The following is a 21,294-nucleotide window of genomic DNA, read 5'->3' on the forward strand; positions in this document are numbered from 1 at the left end:
GAAGATCTGTATTAAAAGCAGGTGGTGTGGGATAGTTTTTTCCCTCAACTTTCAAGATGATGTGTCATAAGAATCAGGAAGGTTTTTTTTTTTTTTTTTTTCTTTTAAGCTGAAAACACAGGATATATAGAAGGTAGAGCACCCAGAGGGGCAAATAGAAATGACCTTGGGATATTGCTGGGGTAGTGGGGAGAAGTCCATAGGGTACAAAATGTGTAGGGTCTTAGCCTGGATCAGTCCCTGATTTGCTGTGTAAACTTGGATAGACACTGCACATCTCTGGTTTTTATCTGGGCTGGCCAAGCATCTTCCATTGAGCCACCTGTTCCCCCTTGCCTCCTGGAATGTGGCCCCAATAGAAGAGGAGAATCCTGTTATCTCTAAGCTATTATCCAACCTGACCTGATGTCCTTCCTTTTGCTCATGCTTCCTGGCTCTAGCCTTACTGTTGTCCACTGGTCCTGACCCATTCTTATCTTTAATCCAGACAGGTCCCTGTGGCCAGAGCTTCTGTTGACTAATGCTTCACCTATTCATATCCAAAAATGACTGTGCCTTGGCCTGGCCTTCTGTATTTGGCTATCTTCTGATTGGTCCAGTCACCTGATGGAGCAGGATGCCGGGGCCTGGTCTTGGCTGTTTACGGGTGTGTGTGGAAGTGGGGGTCTCACTGGCATCGAGCACAATTGGTCCTGGGTAGCCCCCTCTAGCTGTGAGTCTTGTTCTAAGTCCAAAGCCACATGCCAGCTCCTTTGGGGGTAGAAAACCAAGCCCTAATCTTCCTTTGCTGCTGTCACTTTTCTCATATGCGTGGCTGTGTACACTGTAGGCATTCAATCCGTGCTGAGTCACCACCTGAATTTTAGTGAAACACATGGACAACCAGAAAAAACAACAACCTAATTCTTCTATTAAAGTCTGAGTTACACACAGCAAGGTGCATACATTATGAATGTATAGCCCGATGAATCTCTACTTTGTGTACACCCACATAACCCCCTTCCAAGCCAAGACACAGGGTATTTCCAGTCCCCCAGAAGTTTCCTTCTCAGTCAGTACCTTTCAAAAATTACCGTTATCCTGATTTCTATCATCATAGATTAATTTTGTCTTGAATTTCATATAAATGCAATCACCTGATAGCAAGTTTTTTTGTCTGGCCTCTTTCACCCATCTGCTTGGTCAATGAGATATATCCTTTGGGCATATAGCAGTATTCTTAAGCTCTTTTAAATCTTTTAGATTAAAAAATTTTTAAGCGATTCCTCCAGTGATTACTGGTCGTTGGTATCTAGTTTGATAATATGCTGTCCTTTTAGAAAATAACCAGGAGTTCCTCTTGTGGCTCAGCGGTAATGAGCCCAACTAGTATTCATGAGGATGCAGGTTCTATCCCTGGCCCTGCTCAGTGGGTTAAGGGCTCCAATTGGACCCCTAGCCTGGGAACCTCCATATGCCACAGGTGTGGCCCTAAAAAGACAGAAAAAAAAAAAGAGGAGTAATATTTTGTTCTTAAGAGTGGTCAATGGAGTTCCCGTCGTGGAGCAGTGGTTAATGAATCCGACTAGGAACCATGAGGTTGTGGGTTCGGTCCCTGCCCTTGCTCAGTGGGTTAACGATCCGGCGTTGCCGTGAGCTGTGGTGTAGGTTGCAGAAGCGGCTCGGATCCCACGTTGCTGTGGCTCTGGCGTAGGCCAGTGGCTACAGCTCTGATTGGACCCCTAGCCTGGGAACCTCCATATGCCATGGGAGCGGCCCAAAGAAATAGCAAAAAGACAAAAAAAAAAAAAAAAGAGTGGTCAAGTACATGCAAGTCCCAAATGGATAAGAATAGGAATAAGTCTGTTTGGAAGGTGTCTGACCACATTTCTCCCCTCTTGAGAACCCTTCAAAGCATGAATCTTCTTGTTGTTTTAATTCTCATTTCCTGGGTTACTAAAGAGGGTGCATCTCTTTTCTTAGGATCATTTGTCATTTGCGTTCCCTTACATCCTGCAAGGTCCCTCTCTGAAGAATGGGGGGAGTAAGGAGGTTGGAGGCTGTCCCCTCCAGGTCATATGTGAAGGGGTGGGAATGACCTGGACACCCCTCTGGGGTAGTCCCCAAAGGAGCCCCTCACCCCCTGAGCCAAGGAAAATCAGTGCTCAGGGAAGGTTTCCGAGAGTCAGCCTCCACTCTCAGGCCAGACTCTGCATCTGTTTTAACCCCCACCTTTAGCCCCAAGAGGTCTTAGCAATTGATGCCTGGAGCCACACTGGAGGCTCTGGTCCAGAAAATCTGGGTGGGTCCGGAATCTAATATTTTATTTATTTACTTATTTATTCTTGTTGCTCATCTTTGCAGAGCCCTTTATATGTTAATGAGCTGAGTGACTTCCCAGGAGGGGGAGGGGAAACGTGATACACAGCACATCCCTCCCAGTGCTTTAAAGCTCTTCAACCCACTTCCTGTGCTTATCTCCTACTGCAATCAATGTGTGTGTTCCTGCACATCCTACTCTCCTAATGTTGCTCCTCCTATCTATCTATCTATCTATCTATCTATCTATCTATCTATCTATCTATCTATCTATCTATCTATCTATTTACTTTTGGCTGCACCCACAGCATACAGAAGTTCCCAGGCCAGGGATTGAACCCATTAGACAGCAGTGACTCGAGCCCCAGCAGTGACAAAGCCAGATTCTTTACCGGCTGAACCCCAAGGGAACTCCAGGAATCTGATATTTTAAAGCTCCCAAGTGATTCTGATTGACCGTGTGTCACTGGAATATCTGAATTTGAGCTTCAGCTCTGTCTGTTATCCCTGTGGCCTCAGGCGGCTTGCCTTAATTTCCTTCTCTGTACAAAGAGGACAACAGCAGTGTTGGGAGAATAAAATGCATTAATGCACTAATGCATGTAAAGTACTTAGAAGAGTGCCTGGCACAGAGTAAGCCCTCAAAAAGAGTTGGCACCACTGCCACAGCCCCCACCATCACCACCGTCATCATCATTTACAGCAGCGCTAATGCTTTACCAACGCTTCACACATGGGAAAACTGAGTACCAGAGAGGGGCCTTATTCAAGGTCACACAGTGAGTCACAGGTGGTGACAGGGATCAGAAGGCCCGTGCTCTCTCCCCTTGGGGCTGTGTTCTCTCACCTGCCCATGTGGCTGGTGCACTGCCTTGCTAATGTCCCAGTCACACTGGAGGGTGGGGGTGGTGGCTGTGGTCTGCAGGGTGGGAGCTTTCTGAAGGTGTACAGAACTGGAGTAGGCATTTGCCTTCCACCCACCGCAGCATCCACTGTCCTCCTCACCCTTGAAGGGGACCAGTTTTCCCTCCTCTTTTGGGGGAGGGCTGATAGGACCCAATCACCTCTGGATTTCTAAAGTTACACCATATGTCTTGTTACCATTCTTAAATCTCTCCAATTTCACCTCTAGGACGTCTCTGGAATCCAAGTCCTCAGCCATGCCTAAGGCATGGCCACCATCCTCTGGTGCCTGGACATCTGCACCACCCCGTCCCCGGTCTCCTTGCCACCATTGGCCCCCTCCTCGCCATTCTAGAACCACACTGCCCCTCCCTCTGTGTGATTGTCCTAAATTGGGTCACACTCTTGCTTAAAATCCTCCAAGACATGCATAAATCAAGAAAATGCAGTATTGGAGTTCCCACTGTGGCTCAGTGGTTAATGAATCCTACGAGGAACCATGAGGTTGCGGGTTCGATCCCTGGCCTTGCTCAGTGGGTTAAAGATCCGGCGTTGCCATGAGCTGTGGTGTAGGTTGCAGATGCAGCTCAGATCCCACATGGCTGTGGCTGTGGAGTAGGCTTGGCAGCTACAGCTCTGATTAGACCCCTGGCCTGGGAACCTCCTTATGCTGCAGGTGTGGCCCTAGAAAAGGCAAAAAAAAAAAAAAAAAGAAGCGGTATATACATATAGTGGAATAGTATTCAGCCTTAAAAAGGAAGGGAAATCTGACCCATGATAGAACATGGATGAAGCTTGAGGACATGAAACTGAGTGAAATAAGCCAGGCATCAAAGGACAAAGTCTGGGTGATTCCACTTATATGAGGGCGCTCAAGTAGTCAGACTCAGAAACAGAGTAAAGTGGGGGTTTCCCCGAAATTGGGAGAGGGGAAAATGGGGTGTTGTTGATGCCTTGTAGAGTTTTAGTTTCGCAAGGTGGAAATGTTTTAGAGATTTTTTTGCTCAACAACGTGCGTATACTTAACACTGTAAAATGTATACTTCAAAGAGGTTAAGAGAGTTCCCTGGTGGCCTAGCAGTTAAAGACTCGGCATCGTCGCTGTTCTGGCTCCAGTTCAATCCCTGGCCTTGGAACCTCTGCATGTTGCAGGCTCAGCCAAAAAAAAAAAAAAAAGAGAGGATAAGTTTAAAAAATGGGTAAGATGGTAAGTTTAATGTTTTATGAGGTTTTCATTTTTCTACCACAATTAAAATAACAAGTTCAACTTCAAGTCTCCCCATATACTTTAAGGTGAACCTGGACCCCTTTGCTTGGCGTCCTAGGCCCTCTGCACCATCATCATAACCTCCTGCCACCTGTCCCCACCATGTTTTCTGGCCCCACCAAGCTCTTCAGCTTTCCCCAAAGCTCACACCTGCTTACCAACTGGCTTTTCCCTGGCTAGGCTGGCCTTCTCCTCAGCCTGTCTACCTTTGAAATTCTAATTATCCTTCCAGAACCAGCTTAAATGTGTCCTCCCCGAGAAAGCTTCTTTTAACCCCTCTCCTCCAGGAAGAATGGGTTTCCAGAATATGTGCCCTTAACACTTTTTTTTGGTCTTTTTTCTTAGGGCCACACCTGCCACATATGGAGGTTCCCAGGCCAGGGTTTGAATGGGTCCTAAACTGCTGCCCTACACCACAGCCACAGCAATGCCAGATCCAAGCCGCACCTGTGACCTGCACCACAGCTCTGGGCAACGCCGGATCCTTAACCCACTGAGCGAGGCCAGGGATCGAACCTGGGTCCTCGTGGATACTAGTGGATACTAGTCAGATTTGCTTCTGTGAGCCACAATGGGAAATCCCGCCCCTAGCACATTCCACATCACCACCACCAATTTAGCTACTAAATGAGTGCTTTGTGTGTGCTGAGCATGGGGCCAAACAAGCTATATGCATCAGTATCTCAGTTAAGCTTCATGACAACCCTCTACCACCCCCATTTTACAGATGAGGAAACTGAGGCTCAGAGAGGGAAAGTATCATGCCTAATATCACATAGTAAGTTGTGGCACTGAGACTTAAACCTTCCTAATTCCAGAGAAAAGCTTTTAACCACTCAAATCTACTCCCCAGGTACACCCAAATTATTGCACTGTCAATATACTGTATATTTTTCTGCTTCCCCAATTAGGGGAGGGTTTTTCCTTTGTCATTCTGCCTCCCCTGCACCAGGTCTGGCCCAGGGCCTGGCACAGACGGGGAGCTCATTTCATGGGAGTTTTGTTGCACACCCTTGAGTAAGTCAGTGTCGATGCTGGTTCCCCTAATTCCACACTTCTGTTTCCCCTCCAGGAATTGGCAGATTGGCCATGGCAAAAGAAACATCCCCAGCCAATCAATAAATAATAATGTTGGAGAATTTAAAATAAGAATCTAGATTATTAAAGTTACAAATCTTTGGTCTTTATACCTTTAATAAAACATGCATCTATTAATAATGGATACTGGTTCTGGCCTGCTTGTGCTGAAAAGGGGAAAAAAATGACCAGTCGAAAGATGCTAATATTTTTTCTCCTTACCCGGCTTGGCTGCCAAGTACTTCCCTGACAAATGGCTCATCATTTAAAAATTTTAACAGCACAAAAGGGAAATTGAAGATAGGATGCTCGGCCTTGGGGGCCCTCAATGAGAGATCATTGCTTCTGGAGCCATCGCTTTCCTGGGCTTTGTGGACCCACTTCTGCTGGATCCTCACTTAGTCCTCTGGCTGCCCCTTCTCAGGCTCACTTTTTTTTTTTTTTTTTTGGGGGGGTCTTTTTAGGGCCATACTCATGGCACGTGGAAGTTCCCAGGCTAGGAGTCAAATCTGAGCTGTAGCTGCTGGCCTAGGATAGAGCCAAAGCAACTCAAGATCCAAACCAAGTCTGAGACATACACTGCAGCTCTCGGCAATGTGGGATCCTTAACCCACTGAGCAAGGCCAGGGTTCAAACCCGCATCCTCATGGATACTAGTCAGATTCATTTCTGCTGAGCCACAATGTGCACTCCTCAGGCTCACTTTTTTCCTCCAACCTCTTCCCAGGGTCTGCTTCCTCCCTCTCCCCATCCCCAATCTTCTCTGTTCTTTTCTCTCTCTCTCTCTCTTTCTCCCTTTTTTTTTTTTTTTCTATTTAGGGCCACATCACATCACATGGAGGTTCCCAGGCTAGGGGTTGAATTGGAGCTATAGCCGCTGGCCTACACCACAGCCACAGCAACGCGGGATCCGAGCGGAGTCTGCAACCTACACTACAGCTCTGGGCAACACCAGATCCTTAACCCACTGAGTGAGACCAGGGATCGAACCCACATCCTCATGGATACTAGTTGGAACTCCTCTCTTCTCTCTTAACTCCCATACCCTGAGTGACCTCACCCACTCCTGTGACCACTAGGTATCATCCTTGCATGAAGGGCAGTCGCTCCATAGGAGGGACAGGCAAAGGGGTAACAGGGGGACAGACTGTGCAGGGCCTTTGTAAGATCACGTAGGCCATGTGAGTACTTTGGTTTTTACCCCAAGCATGATGGTGTCAAAGGCAGGAGCAGAGGACTTATGGCTTGAAAGAAATATCTTTGGAGGTTAAATAGACTGGAGGGTGATAAGGGCAGAAGCAGGAAAACCATTTAGGAGAATATTGTCATAATCCAGGCAAGAGATGAGGGTAGTTTGGAACAGAGTAGAAGCAGTGAGGAGTTGAGAAGTGATTGGGTTCAGGATATATTTTAAAGGTAGAGGTGATAAGATTTGCCGATGGGTTAGAGAAGGGTGTGAGAAATAGAGAAAGAACCAGCTAAAATGTGGGAGTAAATCATTTTCTTTTTCATTTTTTAAAAAATGGCTGCACCTGTGGGATACGGGAGTTCCTGGGGCCAGGGCTTGAATCCAAGCCACAGCTGCAACCTACATCACATCTGCAGCAACGTCCCATCCTTTAACCCACTGCACCAGTCTGGGGTGGAACTCATACCTTCACAGTGATCTGAGCCATTGCTGTTGAATCCTTAACCCACTGCACCACAGCGGGAATGCCATTAAACAATAAAAATTTATGGCTGCACCTGAAGCATATGGATGTTCTTAGGTCTGGAATTGAATCTGAGCCACAGCTGCAGCAATGCCAGAGACTTTAACCAACCGTGCCAGGTGGGGGATGGAACCCGTGTCTCCACACAGCAAATGGAGCCACGGCAGTTGGGTCCCCAACTCAATGTGCCATGGCGGGAACTCTTAAGTTTTCATTTCCTGAGATAAGAAAGGCTGAGGGTAGAGCAGGCTTGGGGACAACAAATTTAGTCTCAAATGTGTTTAGTTTGAGATGCCTGTTGGATATAATATTATGGACTGAATGGTGTCCCTTTCAAATCCATATGTTGAAGCCCTAACCCCTCAGTGTGACTGTATTGGAGTTAGGACTTTAAGGAGGTAATTAGGGTAAATGAGGTTAAAAAAAAAAAAAAAAAAAAAGAGGAGTTCCCTTTGTGGAAGGGAGAAAACCAATCTGACCAGTATCCATGAGGACTTGGGTTCAATCTCGGGCTCTGCTCAGTGGGTTAAGGATCCAGCATAGTGTAGGTGGCAGATGAGGCTCAGACCCCACGTTGCTATGGCTGTGGTGTAGGCCGGCAGCTGTAGCTCCAATTTGACCCCTAGCCTGGGAACTTCCATATGTCCGTATGTTTTTAGGTGTGGCCCTAAAAAGCAAAAGAAATAAAAAATAAATCAGGTAGGAGTTCCCGTCGTGGCGCAGTGGTTAACGAATCCGACTAGGAACCATGAGGTTGCGGGTTCGGTCCCTGCCCTTGCTCAGTGGGTCAAGGTTCCGGCGTTGCTGTGAGTTGTGGTGTAGGTCGCAGACGCGGCTCGGATCCTGCGTTGCTGTGGCTCTGGCGTAGGCTGGCAGCTACAGCTCCGATTAGACCCCTAGCCTGGGAACCTCCATATGCCGCGGGAGCGGCCCAAGAAATAGCAAAAAGACAAAAAAATAAATAAATAAATAAATCAGGTAAAGAAAGATGAGGCCCTTGAGTTCCCGTGTGGCCCAGCAAGTTAGATATCTGGTGTTGACACTGCGGTGGCTTGAGTTACTGCGGTGGCACCACTTCGGACCCTGGGCTAGTAACTTCTGTGTGCCACAGGCAAAGCCAAAAAAAAAAAAAGATGACGCCCTAATCTGAGATATGGGTGTCCTTATGGGAAGAAACACCCAGAGCTCTCTCTCTAGGAACACACAGACATGAGGACACAGTGAGAAGGTGACTATCTACAAACCAAGAAGAAAGGTCTCATCAGAAACCAACCCTGCTGGAACCTTGATCTTGGACTTCCAGCCTTCAGAACTGTAAGAAAATCAATGTCTGTTGTTTTAGCCACTCAGTCTGAGTCATGTTGTTATGGCAGCCTGAGATGCCTATTATGGATGTCTACAAAGAGATGTGATGGGCAGTTGGACACATGGGTCCAAAGTTCAAGGAGAAAGTTGCAGGCTTCAGATATAAATTTGGGCATCATCATCAGAGAGAATGGGTTTTTTTTGTTTTTGTCTTTTTGCCATTTCTTGGGCCACTCCCACGGCATATGGAGGTTCCCAGGCTAGGGGTCTAATCGGAGCTGTAGCTGCTGGCCACAGCCACAGCCACAGCAATGCGGGATCCAAGCCACATCTGCAACCTACACCACAGCTCTCGGCAATGCCAGATCGTTAACCCACTGAGCAAGGGCAGGGATGGATCCCGCAACCTCATGGTTCCTAGTCGGATTTGTTAACCACTGCGCCACGACGGGAACTCCCCATGAGAGAATGCTTTTAAAGTCATGAGGCTAGAGTTCCCGTTGTGGCTAAGTGGTAACGATCCCATGAGGACGCGGGTTCAATCCCTGGCCTCACTCAGTGGGTCGAGGATCCGGCGCTGCTGCCGTGAGCAGTGGTGTAGGTCACAGTTTTGGCTGGGATCTGGCATTGCTGCGGCTGTGGTCTAGGCCAGCAGCTACAGCTCCAATTTAACCCCTAGCCTGGGAACTTCCATATGCCGTGGGTGCAGCCCTAAAAAGCAAAAAAATAAAAATAAAATAAAGTCATGAGGCTATCTGAGATTGCCAGTGGAGGTAGTGTGACAGAGATGAGAACATGACAAAGGACCAAACCCCATGACCTTTCTATGTTTAGAGGTCAGGGAGATGAGGAGCAATCAGCAAAAGAAGACTAAGGAGTGGCCAGTGAGAGAAGAGAAAACCAAGAGAGTCAAAGTTCTGGAAGCTAGATGAAGAAAGGATTTTAAGGAGAGAGTGCTCATCTATGTCCAGCGCTACTAACAGGATAAAAAAGGTGAGAACCAAGGACGACCATTTGATTTAGCAACATGGAGGTCACTGTGACCTTGACAACAGCATTAGACTTCGCTTTGGGTGCCCCGGGGTGAAAGCCAAAAGGAAGCTCAATGGATTCAACAACTCTCATTACCTTCCAGAAAGAAATCTACCAATTGTTTAAGGCACCCTAACTTTTTCTGGGAATTTTTTATGCGAATTCTTACAAGGGGGAGCATTAGGTAATATAATAAATCTTGTTAACGACCGTGGAAGGTGTTTTCTTCTCTCCCTTCTGACAGTGTGATCCGGGTACAAGGGACAGCCTTATGTATCCATTCACACCCACATGGAGGGTTTCAGGGTGAAAGGTATATGGGGAAACCTCACATGTCACCCCACCACAGGGGAAGGAGTAATGTGGAGATGTCACTAAGTTGGGCTTTGAGAAGATAGGTAGGAATCCTCAAAGGAAAAAAGAGGACAAATGACATTTAATGCACAGGGAACAGCATGTACTAATTCTAGCACGTACTTTCCCTAAAAAAATCATTTCTTGGAGTTCCCGTCGTGGCGCAGTGGTTAACAAATCCGACTAGGAACCATGAGGTTGCAGGTTCGATCCCTGCCCTTGCTCAGTGGGTTAACCATCCAGCGTTGCCGTGAGCTATGGTGTAGGTTACAGATGCAGCTCAGATCCTGTGTTGCTGTGGCTCTGGCGTAGGCCGGTGGCTACAGCTCCCATTAGACCCCTACCCTGGGAACCTCCATATGCCGAGGGAGCGGCTCAAGAAATGGCAAAAAGACAAAAAAATAAAAAATAAAAAAATCATTTCTTGTTTTTCTCTGTTTTTAAGACGTTCTCTCTCTCTTTTTCTCTCACACCCGTATATTCATAAACACACCATGTAACTGTTAGAACTCTTGTCTGTGAGTGACAGGAAACGCTCCTCAAAATGGCTTAAACAAATAAAGGAAACCTTTTGGTTCTTGTACTTGAAAAGCCTAAGGGTAAATTTAAGACATCGCAAAACTTAGGGGTCCAAACAGTGGTACTCATACTTGGTCTCTCTCCATCATTTGGCTCAGCCTTGCTCCATGCTGGATAAGCGTTTACACTGAACCTGGTGCCAAGATAGCTGCCAAAAATCCGGGCGCCTAAATCAGCCCAATGGAGTTGAATGGAGAGTCTCTCTCTCTCTCTCCATTGTGTCTTATTGGAGTTCCCGTCGTGGCGCAGTGGTTAATGAATCCGACTAGGAACCAGGAGGTTGCGGGTTCGATCCCTGCCCTTGCTCAGTGGGTTAACGATCCGGTGTTACTGTGAGCTGTGGTGTAGGTTGTAGACGCAGCTCGGATCCCACGTTGCTGTGGCTGTGGCATAGGCCGGTGGCTACAGCTCCGATTGGACCCCTAGCCTGGGAACCTCCATATGCCGTGGGAGTGGCCCAGGAAATAGCAAAAAGACAAAAAAAAAAAAAAAAAAAAAAATCCATTGCGTCTTATTGTCTCTGACTGGGTCAAGTGATCATCCCTGAATAAATCACTGGTTGAGGAAGGGATGCTCTGATTGCTGTAGCTGAGACACAGACCCTCTCCTAGCACCAAAGAAGCAACTCTGTTGCAAGTACAGAGACTGAGAACTGGGAGGGAGTGTCTCCTAAAACAAAAACTTGTTGCTGGAGTTCCCGTGGTGGCGCAGCGGAAACGAATTTGACTAGGAACCATGAGGTTGTGGGTTTGATCCCTTGGCCTCGCTCAGCGGGTTGAGGATCCGGCGTTGCCATGAGCTGTGGTGTAGGTCAAAGACACAGCTCGTATCTGGCATTGCTGTGGCTCTGGCGTAGGATGGTAGCAACAGCTCTGATTATACCCCTAGCCTGGGAACCTCCATATGCCACGGGTGAGGCCCTCAAAAAGACAAAAGAAAAAAAACCAAAAAACAAAAAACTTGTTGCTGAAGAAGGTTGAATGGACCTGTAGCCATGAAAGATTTGTATGTCCATATCCAGTAGTGGGATGCCTAGGGTCTCCCTAGGATGCTAGAATCCTAGATGTTGTGGGGATACTTAGGCCTTGAAAGTTTTTTTGTTTGGTTTTGGTTTTGTTTTGTATTTTTAGGGCTACACCTGCGGCATAATGAAGTTCCCAGGCTTGGGGTCTAAACGGAGCTGCAGCTGCCAGCCTACCCGACAGCCACAGCGCCGTGGGATCCAAGCCATGTCTGCTACCTACACCACAGCTCATGGCAATGCTGGATCCTTTAAGCCACTGAGCGAGGTCAGGGATTGAACCTGTGTCTTCATGGATACTAGTCAGGTTTGTTACCACTGAGCCACAACGGGAATTCCCAGGCCTTGACCGTTGAATAGCCCTCACTGCACAGGTTACTGCAGGAGAACTGAGCTCTGAGGCACAAGAAAGGGAGAAGCTGGAATTCCCTTGCAGTCCAGCAGGTTAAAAATCCAGCATTGTCATTGTAGTGGCCAGGGAACTTTCATGTGCTGTGAAAAAAGGAAGGGAGAATTTGAGAAATGTAGCAGGTCTGGGGCTTAGAGATTATCTAGCCTTCTCACTGGGCAGAGGGGAATAGGAGACCAGAGAGGGTGAGAAACTTGTCTGAGACCACAGCAAATTGAAACAGAGCTGGGATTCAAAGCCAGCTGATATGAAGGCCAGAACCAGGCTCTGTCTGTGTGTCTGGCAGCTGTCGCATTGATTAGCTTTCTGACATCTCCTTGTTTCCTTGTGTATTTTTACAAGGTTGTTAATTACCAGCCATAAAGCTCGGCAAACATTTTGATAGGCTTTAAAAGCTCATGAAAACAACATTACATTTTAAGGCATGGTTTCCTAATTAATCTAATTAACTGTCAGCCTTACATCCTGCTGGTTTCCAGACAAGGCGAACTGTGCCTCTTTGCTTCCAATTCAGCCCCAGTGGATGGGGCTCTGGGCTTTCACAGTCCCAATCTCCAAACCAGGAAACTAGCCAACATGTGGCCTGAGGTTTGGGTTGTCTGGAGCAGTGTCTAGATGCCCAGCATTATGCGACTTATTTTCCCCAATGATCTATTTCTTGGACAGATCAGTGATTTTGAAGATGCCCCAGATTAAAGCAAGTACATGGATGACTACCCCCTCTCCCCCAGTTTAGGACCATCCCAGAAGGCCAAGATACAGACACATTTAGTGCCTTCCCAAATGAGGCTCCCTTTCTCACTCACAGTCCTGACCATGTGGCACTGCTTCCCCCCCAAGAGCTGAGTGGACTGAGATGGACCCCTGACCCAAAGATGGTGCAGTTACTTCTGACCCACGCCCTGGCACCAAGAGATGAACTGGGCCAACTAGAGGCAACACTGCAGGTGGAGAAACAGAACCAGGGAAGGGGGTATTACTTTACTATGGCTGCCATAACAAAGTACCACAGACTGGGTGGCTTAAACAACAGAAGGTTAAGGTTCTGGTGGATCAAGGTGCTGGCAGGGTTGGTTCCTCCTGAGGCTCTCTTCTTTCTCCTTGGCTTCGGATAATTGCCTTCTCTCTGTGTCTTCACGTGGTCTTTTCTCTGTGTAAGCGGCCCTGGAGTCCAGATGTGTCCAATTTATCCTCTTCTAATAAGGATACCAGTCAAATTGGAATAGAGCTCACACCTACAGCCTCATTTTACCTTAATCACCTCTTTAAAGATCCTTTCTCCAAATATAGTCACTCTCAGAGGTACTAGGGAATAGGGTTCAACATTTGAATTTGGGGCGGACATCATTCAGCCCATGACAAAGGGCAAGAACTAGTGATGAAAATCCTCATAGCACTTGAGCTGGGGCAAGGAGGCAGCCATGGCCAGTGCACTGCCTGTAAATGTGAGGGCCCCTGCTGGACACTCTGAACACTGTTTAGTACAAACACCTGGGACCTGCCCCTTTCCACTTAAGGGCTTTTAACTGGCTGCTTTCTGCTGAGGGCACAGTCACCTGCATGCAAGGAAAGCTAGAGTGCCAGAGGGTTAATGCCCTGGGAGCAGCATTAGGGAAGTGACTTATGGAAGTCGATGAATACCCCAGCTCCCTAACTGCTTGGGTGGGGTAACTCTGACCTATGTTCTGCACCGGGTCCAGAGCTCTCTGGTAGGTTCAGCGGTAACTGGCTGATGAGGCACCTTTCCTTTCTTTGGTCTGTCCTGCTCTCTGACCAGTATTTCCCAGGGTGACCTCCCAAGTAAACTGCTTGCATTTGAATCTTTGCCTCAAGGTCTGCTTCTGGGTAAACCCAAACAAAGGTAGGTGGCATGCAGACATGATATGGGAATAGAAGCAAGGGAAGCTGGCCAGAGAGAAGGATTGGACCCCAAGAGAAGGAAAGTGTTTCTGTTTTTTTTTTTTTTTTTTTTTTTTTTGTCTTTTGTTGTTGTTGTTGTTATTTCTTGGGCCGCTCCCGCGGCATATGGAGGTTCCCAGGCTAGGGGTTGAATCGGAGCTGTAGCCACCGGCCTACGCCAGAGCAACAGCAACGCGGGATCCGAGCCGCGTCTGCAACCTACACCACAGCTCACGGCAACGCCAGATCGTTAACCCACTGAGCAAGGGCAGGGACCGAACCCGCAACCTCATGGTTCCTAGTCGGATTCGTTAACCACTGCGCCACGACGGGAACTCCGAGTGTTTCTGTTTTCTCGAGGCTCTAGTTCTGGTCCTTGTGAACACTGCCCTGTATTTCTCCCTGCTGGCTCCCCAAGTAGCCTTATAAATTGCGGTGTTAGATATTCTGGAATGTAAAATGATTTAGCTGCCTCTTAGCCAGGTGCAGCAGATTCTCTTGGATTCTTCCAGAAACTTCCCTCTGAAATATGCAATTATATGGCGAGTTGATACCTCTTGCTCCGGGGAGAGGTACCACAAAGAACATCCTGTGGCTCCATGAATATACCCCTCAAAATAGACCCTTGATTTTTAGAGCTGAACCCCGGGGAAGAGTTGGGCAAATTTGCATACAGGCCAGAAGTTACCTGGGAGGTCAGGAATCAAGACTCCCACACATTTTCCTTTTGAGATAAAACATGAAAACATGACCACAACTTTTCTGGTTGATTGGAATGAATCCAACTGAGAGTCCTAGAAAAAAGGACATAAAGCCCAGGGAAAATGACTGTAAACGTAAAGGGAATCTTCGCTAGTGACCAGTGTTCAACACAAGCCTTTGGTATTTCTCAGTGCTGAGTTGTGAGAACAAGTGTGAGGAGAGTGTTTAGTTTAATTTTCTAACTCTTTAAGTGAGAGAAGTCTTGTTTTGGTCTTCTATGTTTTCTCTTACTGTGGAGGTTTTTTTTTAGGTTTCTCAACATTGTGGGGTGAGTATGTGGTGTGGTATATAAGCTAGTAGGGGCGGAGTTTGGAAGAAGAAAGGAGTGGGTGGGAGCTGCTGGTTTCTGGGTTAGAGATGTTTTCAATACACTGTCACACACCATGTGTGCCCAGGTGATGAGGGAAGTCTCAAAAGCAGGATCCAGTCTATGGCTTCAGGGATAGCATGATAAATATTATATGACATTGATAGTGGACAGGATAATTGTCATAATATTTGTCTACAGATGAGAAAACTTCACCACTCTCAGCAGGGCTGAGTGTCAGGGCCAAAGGGTAACAGACCCTGAGAAATGTTATTCAATTGGCAGAAAGTAGGATGATGGGGAACAGATTGGAAAACAGTCCTATTTGGATCAGGATGAGCTGTTCAGGACCAAAGCTGTGAACACTTTGAGGATGTCAGAAGCCAGCTTGGGAGAGGGGCTAGCTCTTAAGAAAGGGCTAGTTCTGGAGTTCCCGTGGTGGCGCAGTGGTTAACGAATCCGACTAGGAACCATGAGGTTGTGGGTTCGGTCCCTGCCCTTGCTCAGTGGGTTAAGGATCCGGCGTTGCCGTGAGCTGTGGTGTAGGTTGCAGACGCAGCTCGGATCCCGAGTTGCTGTGGCTCTGGTGTAGGCCAGTGGCTACAGCTCTGATTCGACCCCTAGCCTGGGAACCTCCATATGCCGCGGGAGCGGCCCAAGAAATAGCAAAAAAAAAAGAAAGAAAAAAAAAAAAAGAAAGGGCTAGTTCTGGTGGCCTGAGGCCCAACAGGACCGAATAGGATCTTCCTTCTTGTGGTTTCCGTCCTTTATCCTCCGGCAGTCTCTGGCCCCCACCATGTTTGACACTCCCTAGATGGATTTAAATGACACCATCAAAACGGCAAAACTAGGGCTGGTTCTCCCTTCTGTCCGCTCACCTTCAAGAATTTAATGAGCTTGTCTAGGTTAAAATGTTTTATTCAAGCCCAGTGCCAGTGGTAAAACTGAGGAAGTAAATCCTAAACTAATAGAAGTTGAGTGTAATGTAAAATACCAATTAATCTCTGTAGCAGAGAGTAAGAAAAATTAACAGACCTCTGTTCAAATATTTATTAGCAGGAGAGACTGGACCTATATCTTTATTCTATGATGGGGTGGTGGCAGGGGGCAATTGAAACTCAAGGAGTTATCTTGTCCTTACATGGGGAAGTTGGGTTTAGAAATTATTTCAGGGGGCCAGAGCCATCCACTGGCTGGGAGGGGAGGGGAGCCTATGGCCCGTCAGAATAGGGGACAATGTCTCCAGATGCTTCTTCTCCCTTCTCCCCACTAAAATCAGATTTTGGGAGTTCTTGTTGTGGTGAAGTGGGTTGAGAATCTGACTGCAGTGGCTCGGGTCACAGCAGAGACACAGTTTTGTTCCCCAGTGCATTGCAATGTGGGTCACAGCTTCGGCTCAAATCCAATCCCTGGCCCCAGAACTTCCATATGCCTCAGGTGTGGCCATTAAGGGAAAAAAATGATGTTGTTAAAAAAAAATCAGATCGTGGATGTTGATCCTGACATGATGGCACCAGTTCCCCTCTGATACATGTAGGGAGGTTCCCCTCTGCCATCCAGGGGGCTCAGTGCTGAACCTCAGCTGTGCCTCTATATTCCCTTCAATTACTCCCTCTTTTTTCTTTTTATGGCTGCACCTGATGCATATGGAGGTTCCTGGGCTAGGAGTTGAATTGGAGCTGCAGCTCCAGGCCTATGCAGCAGGGCCTCAATGCCGGATCCAAGCTTCATCTGCAACCTACACTGCAGCTTGTAGCAACATGGGATCCTTAACCCACTGAGCGAGGTCAGGGGTCAAACCTGCATCCTCAAGGAGACTAGTTGGGTTCTTAACCTACTGAGCCACAATGGGAACTCCATCTGGAAATTTTCAAAGCACACAGGTACCTAATCCCCACCCTCAGATATATATATATATATATATATATATATATATATGTGGGCTTTTTGTCTTTTTAGGGCTGCACCTGCAGCATATGGAAGTTCCCAGACTAGGGGTCCAATTGGAGCTACAGCTGCCAGCCTACACCACAGCCACAGCAACACGGGATCTGAGCCACATCTGTGTCCTACACCACAGCTCACGGCAACGCCGGATCCTTAACCCGCTGAGTGAGGCCTGGGATTGTACCTGAAACCTCATGGTTGCTAGTCAGATTCGTTTCCACTGTACCACGACGAGGACTCCTGGGAAGGTGAGATGTATTCTTCAAGAAGAAAATTATGCTATGAAATAAATAACCGCCAGTAATAATTTAATAAATTTTAAAGCCAGTGTTTCCCAGACTCAGGTGTTTGGGAGCTGCCTTCATATTTGCTATATGTGCGTATCATCATTGCTAATTTACCTAGTATTTTACTTTAAATCAATTCCCATTTTATAAACCTAAAAACTTTTATTATAAAAGATAAGTGTATATCATCACTAAAATGAAAACCAAAAATACATGTGATAAACACATAACTATTAAAAATAAAACATGGTTATTTTTTGTCCTACCTAAAATGATTTCATATACTGTCATAGATATGTATACTGTATTTTGGGATAGAGTTACAAATATTAAAAAGCATTAAAGTATAATGGGAAGTTCCCATTGTGGCTCAGAGGTAACAAGCCCAGCTAGTATCCATGAGGATGCTGATTTTGTCCCTGGCCTTTCTCAGTGGGTTAAGGATCCCACGTTGCTGTGGCTGTGGTGTAGACCAACAGTTGTAGCTCCGATTTGACCCCTAGTCAGGGAACTTCTATAAGCTTCAGGTACAGCCCTAAAAAGCAAAAAAAAAAAAAAAGTATAATCGATTTACAATATTGTGCCAATTTCTGCTGTACAGCAAAGTCATTCAATTTTATGTATATACATATGTGTGTATATATATATATATTCTTTTCCATCATGGTCTATCCCAGGAGATTGAGTTCCCTGTGCTATAGAGTAGGACCTTGTTGTTCATCCTTTCTAAGTGTAATAGTTTGCATCTGCTGACCCCCAACTCCCAGTCCATTCCTCTCATTTCTCCCCCCTCATTGGCAACTACAGTTCTGTTCTCCGTGTCTGTGAGTCTGTTTCTGTTCTGTAGATAGGTTCATCTGTGCCATATTTTAGATTCTACATATAAGTGATATCATATGGTATTTTACTTTTTCTTTCTGACTTACTTCACTTAGTACAATAATCTCTCCTTGCATCCATGTGGCTGCAAATGGCATTATTTCATTGAAAGAGTTATAAAATATTAAATTTAAAAGATTAAAACTTTTGCATGAACTCTTAATGAATCTCTCACCTGGATTATTGCATCTCCTACTTGGATTATTGCAATATCCTCCTATCCTTCCTGTGTCCAGCCTTGCCGCCCCCAACCTCCATCCGTTTTCCTCCTATGTTAATGTTAATCGGTGGCACAACATTGTAAGTCAAATGTACCTTAATTTTTAAAAAAAGGTAATCAGGAGTTCCTGTCGTGGCTCAGTGGTTAACAAATCTGACTAGGAACCATGAGGTTGCGGGTTCGATTCCTGGCCTCACTCAGTGGGTTAATGGTCCGGCGTTGCTGTGAGCTGTGGTGTAGGTTGCAGACGCGGCTCGGATCCCATGTTGCTGTGGCTCTGGCGTAGGCTGGCAGCTACAGCTCCAATTAGACCCCTAGCCTGGGAACCTCCATATGCCTTGGGAGCAGCCCTAGAAAAGGCAAAAAGACAAAAAAAAAAAAAAAAAAAAAAAAAAAAAAAGTTAATCAGATCTTGTCATTTATCCACTCAAACACCTCCAGTGGCTTTCATCTCAGAGTAAAAGTCATAGAACTCACTAGTTTGCAACACAAAGTGTGGTCCATGGACCAGCACCTGGGAGCTGGTTAGAAATGCAGACTCTCAGACCCCACTCTAGATCTGCTGAATCTGCTTTTTAACAAGATCCTGAGGTGATTCATATGCGTGTCGAAGTTTGAGAGGGTTTGGCCTGAGTGATCCTGTAAAATCTCCCTTCACCCAAAACTGGATGGAGCTCTCAGAAGTCACTGAATTTACTAGTTTTTAAACTTATTTCAAATGAAATCTGACACAGAAGTCCTATGTATATCTGTGTTCAGAAAAAAGGGAACAACATCTGAGGTCTCTGTGCAGACATCCTGAGGTCCCTCCTCCTTGTGTTGTTCTTGTGTGTTTTTCCAACACCACCAAGCATTTCTCCAATTCTCAGTGGACACTAACCCATGTCCTACAGATTTAGCTCAATTCTGACACTATCTTCCTGGAGATAGTGAAAGATCACACAGGTTAAAGGGCTCAGCCTCACAAGACTGCCCCATACCCTCGATTCAGATGCCAATCAAAAGACCAGGTTGTCACCTGGAGATTTTAACTAACTGGCTATAAATTGGAGGTTTCCATGACCCCCTCCTCAGATTTAATTAATTTGCTAGAGCCTCTCGCAGAACTCAGGAAACCAGTTTACTTAGATTACCGGTTTATTACAAAGGATTTTATTTTATTTTATCTTTATTTTTTTTTGTCTTTTTGCTATTTCTTGGGCCGCTCCCGCGGCATATGGAGGTTCCCAGGCTAGGGGTCGAATAGGAGCTGTAGTTGCCAGCCTACACCAGAGCCACAGCAACGCGGGATCCGAGCCGCGTCTGCAACCTACACCACAGCTCACAGCAACGCCGGATCGTCAACCCACTGAGTAAGGGCAGGGACCGAACCCGCAACCTCATGGTTCCTAGTCGGATTCGTTAACCACTGCGCCACGACAGGAACTCCTACAAAGGATTTTAAAAGATACGCTTGAACATTCAAATGGAAGAGAGGAGCAGGGCAAGGTATGTGGGGAAGGGGATTGGAGCTTCTATGGTCTCTCTAAGTGAGCCACTCTCCCAGCTCCTCCACGTGTTCACCAACTAAGAAGTTCATTGAACCCCATCTTTTTGGGTTTTGAGGAAGGCTTAAGTACATGGGTACAATTGATTGAATCATTGTTCATCGCTAGTCCTTCTCCCCTCCCAGGGAAGTGGGGTTGAAAGTTTCAATCCTCTAATCAGGTTTGTTCTCCAGGCAACCAGCCTCCATCCTAGGGGTGATCCAAAAGTCACCACGCTCATTAGCATAAATTCAGGTGTGGTTGAAAGGGGCTTGTTAGGAACATCAGAAAATGCTCCTTTCTTTTTTTTTTTTTTTTTTTTTTTTTTTGTCTTTTGTCTTTTTGTCTTTTGTTGTTGTTGTTGTTGCTACTTCTTGGGCCGCTCCCACGGCATATGGAGGTTCCCAGGCTAGGGGTTGAATCGGAGCTGTAGCCACCGGCCTACGCCAGAGGCACAGCAACGCAGGATCCGAGCCGCGTCTGCAACCTACACCACAGCTCACGGCAACACCGGATCGTTAACCCACTGAGCAAGGGCAGGGACCGAACCCGCAACCTCATGGTTCCTAGTCGGATTCGTTAACCACTGCGCCACGACGGGAACTCCAGAAAATGCTCCTTTCACCTTTATATTCTGATTTATTACTTAGGAAATTCCGAAGGTTTTGGGAGCTGTTTGTCAGAAATAGGGATGAAGACCAAATATATGTCTTAGGAAGAACAATATCACAGTTAGTGGCAGAAAAACTGAGCCCAGAGAGGGGATGTCTGTTTGTCACAAGACCCTACAGTGACATATATCTGCTAGGGTTGTTTTTCTTTTTGGAACAACTTAAAGGCCTAAAGAGAAAACCTGGATGGGCATAGCCTAACTGAATGTTTCCAGGATGGAGAACTTTCCTGGTTGCTGCAGAATCCCTTCCTGAACCATAAGCCAGGGAAGCCCAAGTTCTCCTTCTGATCAGATTCACAGGAAACCACAGGGGTTCATTTTGAGGTTTTCAGGTGCTGGGAGAAACCTTATTATATTTTATAAGCAGTCTTTGCTTACTGCTCTCTACAAACAGATATTAGACTTCTTCCTTGAGAGAGAATTGCTCTTTTATTTGGGAAAGTATTTCAAGAGACCTGCTGATTATGCAAAGGACACCTGCAGGGTCCAGCCTTGCTGTTCTGCGGTTAGTGATTAAGCAACAGGGATTTTCAGTTTTGTCTGAGTATTGTCTTTTGTATTTGCCTCCTATATCTTTGCCTTATTTTCAACCTTTATTTAGCACTTTGTTTTAATGGCCTTTTGTACCTAATGTATAGAGGGAAGAGGGGAAAGAGAATTTAGCAACAGGCCAGGGCAAAAGGTGTGGGGTACCCAGTAAGATGTGCTCAGATGGGGAACATTGGTCGCAGGCATGTCTAATGCTCACTTTAAACATATTGTTCATTCTGTGATGATGTCTCCTTTTCTTTGTTCTATTAAAAACAAAACTAGGCCCAAGATGGAGTCGCTTATGCT

The sequence above is a fragment of the Sus scrofa genome, chromosome 17 (assembly GCF_000003025.6).
Source record: "Sus scrofa isolate TJ Tabasco breed Duroc chromosome 17, Sscrofa11.1, whole genome shotgun sequence".
Taxonomy (NCBI): Eukaryota; Metazoa; Chordata; class Mammalia; order Artiodactyla; family Suidae; genus Sus; species Sus scrofa.